The sequence below is a fragment of the Echinops telfairi genome, unplaced genomic scaffold (genome assembly GCF_000313985.2).
Source record: "Echinops telfairi isolate 266 unplaced genomic scaffold, ASM31398v2 ScPeMD7_5868;HRSCAF=6743_0, whole genome shotgun sequence".
In the NCBI taxonomy this organism is placed as follows: domain Eukaryota; kingdom Metazoa; phylum Chordata; class Mammalia; order Afrosoricida; family Tenrecidae; genus Echinops; species Echinops telfairi.
In genome coordinates, this window is record NW_022109767.1 from 19,290,658 (window position 1) to 19,296,221 (window position 5,564).

A 5,564-nucleotide genomic window follows, 5' to 3' on the forward strand; every position below is an offset into this window, starting at 1 on the left:
TCTTCCTTTTCTCCTGCTTTTTCGTTGAGGGTGTTGGGGCTGGTTGCTGTTTACATGTTGTTTAGAGGAGCCTGGTGCCATTTTCCAGATTCAAAAGCACTGGGTTCTCATTTGTGAGCTCAAGGCAGCTAACAGCGTGGGGAGCTCTGGTGTGGGGTCCTGTGACTAGCTGTCAGAGGGTCTCCTCGTATCTGGGATTATGTCCCATTTGGGGTGTCATCCTGAGGAAACCACTACCCACTGTCAGACTAGGGCGCTAGTAGCTGCTCAGCCAGAGTCCATGAGCTCAGCATGCGGAACCTAGAGCGATTTAGTGCCGTCTCGGTGCAACTTGTGAGTGAAAATTTTAAAATGCGGGGTTCAGGACAGACCCTAGTACCCTGATTGTAATTTCAGGATTCCTCCTCCCAGTGTCCTTCACCTTACTTCCCAGTTTTCTGGTCTGGCAGCAGGAGTTCCAGGCAGGTGAATGTAACTAGATGTCATCATCTTCTGTCCCCCTATAACTCCTGTTCTATACGTACTGCTACAATGGGTTTCCATGGCCTGTGCTTCTCATTATTAACCTAAACTAGACATCTGAATAGGGAATTACAAAATCAGAGAAAACGGGTACTTTTAAGGCTTCCGCATCCTTTTACTCTTCCATACAGCTATGAAAAGAATATATTTGCCTTATTAGTACCCATATTCCATAATGACTCTCCTCTACATTCACTTTTTTCCCCCAACTAGGTCTCTTTTCTGATTGCAAACATGCACACATTTCTCACTTTACTTTTATTAAGGCTTTTTCTTTTCTTCCTTATCACATATCCACATATTCTTTTTTCTTCCTTTTTCCTCACTGCCAACATTAAGAAAGTAAACTCACTCCTTTACCTCTTCCTACGTACTTATACAAAGCTGTTTCCCACAGTGACCTATTTTCATTTCTCTTATTGTGGCCTTCCTACTCCTTCTTGGCTATCTCAAGTCTTCAAATTCTTTTCTCCTGTGACTTCCAAATACCGCATAACTTCCTGTTCTGGTCCAACCCCTTGTGGTGGCAGTGGTGGTTATCTCCCAATTATGGTGCACAGTGGAAGGTTTTCCATCACTCCCATTGATTGTATTGATTGCATCCATGATCCGTGATGGTTTCATTGGCTGACTTTTAGAAGTAGGTCACCAGGTGTCCCTGGGAGCTCCACTGAAGCCTGTTCAACATCATAGCAACACACAAACCTTTATGGACAGAGAGGTGCTCACGGTGCAGGAGAGCCATTGGTTAGAAATTGGACTTTGTTTCCCACTGAACACCTCCAGCCCCTTAGACTTACCTTATCCTGCCCCCAGTACTGTTTCTTCTGCATTCCTGTGACTTAAATCTTCTGTCCTTGCTTATCAACTGCCCTCTATTAATTGGCGCTCTTATTCTGTGGATCTGACATTCATATGTTAATCACTGAGGAGCTCTACCTCAAACCATTCCCCTCCCTGTCTGGCATGTCAAGCAGATGTGTGCAGTTGCTTGTTGTATGTGTCTATGTGAATATGCTGCCACTCCTCTACTTAAAATGACCCAGAGGGAATGTTTCTTTTTTTCCCATCTCTCTTGCATTTTTTTGTCTCTAGTGAATACTCATGTCCCTGACCATCTAGGCTCAAGCATGTTGGACCCTTCTGTAATTTAACCCTCCAAAGCCAAAGACCAAACCTACTGTCATCAAATCCATTCCAACCCATAGGGAGCCCACAGAATAGAATTGTTCCTGAAAACTACGAATCTTTATGTTAATGCACAGCCTCCTTTCCCACTATTGGGTTTAACCACTGACCTTTTGATTAATAGCCTAATTGAACGATAGATGCTGATTCCCTTCCCATAAGCTACCAATTCCTGTTGGTTCTATCACAGCCACGTATTTTCACACCCTGTTCTTCGTGGTTTTTTTCCACGCTGGTTGTGATCAATTCACAAAGCATATTTTGTTGTTTGTTTAAAGCAATTTTCTTATTTTTCTACCAGGTCCTGAAAGGTCATGAAGAAATCAAAAGTTATGCACAAGACCTAAAATTGGCCCCTACCCTGAGTTTGCAGACCTGTGGGAGAGAAAGCCACAATGATCCTAATTCAGTATAGTGCTACCGAAATGGCAAAATGGAAATATAGGAGATCAGAAAAGGAGTGTGTAGCTGTGGACAGGCCAGTGGAGGGCAGGGTAAGGTGGGTTCGTGAAGGCTTCCAGGAGTTGTTGTTTATGGATGAGTAGTCATGAGGCATAAGAATCTTTGGTGGTGGAGTAAAAAGTACACTGAGCTGTAGCACAAGGTCAGCCGTATAAACCCGCCAGTTGTTCTATGGGAGGAAAGGAGTCTGTCTGCTCTTGTGAAGATATAAAGTCTAGGAAACCCAGCGGGACAGTTCTGCCCTGCCCTAACCCCAAGGCCCGATATTAGTCAGAATCTGCTCAATGGCAGTGAGTTGGGGGAGGTGTAAGTCATTCTCCATATAAGGAAGAGGTAGGCACGAGTGAGTAGAGACAAAATGTAAACCATCTAGAACAAGTTCAAATCCCAAAGCCTTGTTTGCTCTTCTCCCTAGAGGCTTTCACCCCCCTCCTCCTGCCCTTTATCAATCTAGAGCACTTCTTCCCTAGCATAATAGGAGAAAGCCAGCATACTAAACTCAGTTGTAATACCTCCTTTCTTAAAATGTCTTTTGGCACTCGTGCTGAGTTGTGATTAAGTCCAAACTCCATAGCTTGGCACACAGAGGCTTCCCAATCAAGTCTCATTTTATCTCTGCAGTCTCGCCTCCCATCGTCTGCTCCCACGCCCGATGGCAAAACTGCAGCCAAAGGCTGCATAACCCAACCTACTTAATGCCCCCAACTTTCGTTTCTTTAAATGCATTTCCCTATTAATAATTATAAAAGTGTGTTTCTTCTCTTAGCTCTAGATTTACTTCACCTCATCTTTGAACCCTCCCTTCATGTCTCCAGGCAAAAGCAGTGGCTTTCGTAGCATTCAGCTTTTAACCTCTTTGCAGTTTTGCTTCTGGGACATGGATTTGCCCATCAGGAGATGGGTACTCCACGGTAGCCTAAACATTGTTCTTCCTGACCTCAGTGCTGGGGCATAACTGGATTGTAATCCATCTGCGTGGTTCAACATCACTTCTACCTTCATTTTCAAAGCCATGTCTTGCTTTAGTCAGCAGCAATTCTCAAGTATGTTTGAGTGGATGGCAACATATGTCAGCAAAGTGTTTTGTTTTCTTTTTGTTTTTGGCGGGGTATTTTTGGTTTTGATTTGTCACCTGCCCTTAATTCTGACCCTGTGGCACAATTTTATTTTGGGGCTCTGATTAATTGAAAGGATGTAAGTTCTTACTTACTTACACAATTGTTTACCCTTTTATTTCTGGAGGTGTTTAAGATCTATGAGTAACAATAAAGACTTTATAGCATAATAGGAATGTCAAAGACTTAGCACTTGATTAAATAAATAGCATTCACGTCTTCCTTCCTTGTTCAAATGAGCTCTGTGTACTAAATATTTTCATTCTTGAAGTCTGGTTTAATACATACTTATGCACTGTAATTAAAGTCACTGTCCCATTGACTAGTGAAGTCTTGCATTTGCCCGGGGTTGTTCCTTTAAATATATATATGTGTGTGTGTGTGTGTGTGTATAAGTATATGTATATATACTTCTCAGCATAAAGCAATAAACATCTCTAGACTTGTATTTACTAGATTTGTTGTGAAATCCCCCCTCCCTCTGCTTCCCCAGGACAGCTACTGAATATAAATCTCCTTTAACGGAGAAAAGTTTGTTCAAAGATTTTCCCTGCGGGGTAGGACAAGCTCTGATCTGCCATGTCAGATGGAGTTATAAGAATGTTGGGTGGGGATGTCCTTGAAGGCTGACTAAACAGGTACTGTCACTCTATACAGCACAATCCGAGATAAACCACAAACTACACTTTCCGAAATAATTGTTTATTCTGAGGGGTGTATGTGTGTGTGTGTGAAACAAACTGTTACAATTTGGAGGGTAAAATATAGAGTAATTTTTACATATGCATAGTATCTTAAAGCTTTCAAGTGTGCTATCTTGATTCTCAACAATAGTGATTTTAAGGCAGGTGGTTCCTGCTTTGAACATTCATCCCTGCAGATGCACACATAAATGAGATGTGTAAATCTCCAAATAGGCACTGAAGAAGACTTGAAGTCAAGAAACAGTCTTCCTCCAGTGGGTACAGCTGACCTCCACCATGCATTATTAGCCCTTCATGGGCAGACAGGGAGAAACTGATCCAGAGGAGGAGAAAGGCAGATATCAGAAGTCCTGGGTGGTGGATTATCCAAGGTTCATGGTGGCCATACCACTCTGTCATTTGACTCCACTGGGAATAATCTGCGGGATATGTAAAATGGAGGCTGCTTAAAAAGTTTTTAGTGTTTAAATATACTTATTTCCATATTTGTTTCGGCATATGTTTACTAATTGTGTCAACAGTGTTATTCTTATTTGAGACAAGCTCAATTAATTCAGTCCACAAAGGCAAAAGCCAAAAATGGAGATAGTAAGAAGGCTTGGAGGTGCTGGTTCAAATTATCAAGTAGTTGCAGTGGTGGTGGTGAAAAGGAGTGAGGTTCTGGACGTAGTCTCAAGGTTCAACCAAGAGAATTTGATGTAGAGTAAAAAATTTAGAGACACTCAGTAAAAGGTGATTCCATAGAATGACATTCCCACCATTCTGAGCTGGTAAAAAATGCAGGTTATAAATAGGAATTTTGTGCTCAATGGCATATATGTGTTCACACTCTGAAGCAGTGTGTGATCCCTAAAGAGATGACTACTCACTGTCTTTGAGTCTGTGCTCACTCATAGTCACCCTATAGGACAGGGTAGATTAAACAGCCCTGTCTTTCTCCTGAGGAGTAGCTGGTGATTTCGAACTGCTAACCTTGCAGTTAGCAACTGAACAGGCAACCGCGATTCACCAGGGCTCCTAAAGAGATGAATAAAGACAGAAAATAGAAGAGGCCCAGCCTCTTAGCCTTGGAACATTTCAGCACTTAGGAAAAGACCATCAGGAATCCACTAAATCGCACATCTAGTGAAGCACCAGACGAGATGCGGAAGAAAACCTTCAGGCTTTAATGCTCTGGGAACCTATGAGTGGCATGTGTTACGTGCCACTCAGAGGTCAACTAGGAGGATGACCATGAAAATGAGCCTTTGAATTCAGCCTGATGGAGATCATAGGTGGCCTTAATACTAGTCTATATGTGTACTAAGCACTTTTAATTGTTTATATTGTCTCAAAACAATTCCCTGAGGGAATTTGATATGGTGAACATTTCTATTTTAATAACTAACAAAAAGAACCTTTGTCAACACTCTTAATTGTTCATTTTGATATAAAAATTATAATTTTATTGTCTGTAAATTTATATATAGCAATATATTTGCTGTTTATGAATATATGTAGATATATTTCCCCACCACCCTATATAAATATATTTACATATGTACATGCCTGTATTTAGACCTCTATAAATACC

The 5,564-nt window shown here is 41.6% G+C and overlaps 1 protein-coding gene across 1 annotated transcript in view; it reads left to right on the plus strand.

The window, feature by feature from the left end:
- Nucleotides 1-5,564, plus strand: part of PDGFC (platelet derived growth factor C) — a 253,255-nt gene that overhangs the window by 226,891 nt on the left and 20,800 nt on the right. The window lies entirely within an intron of this gene.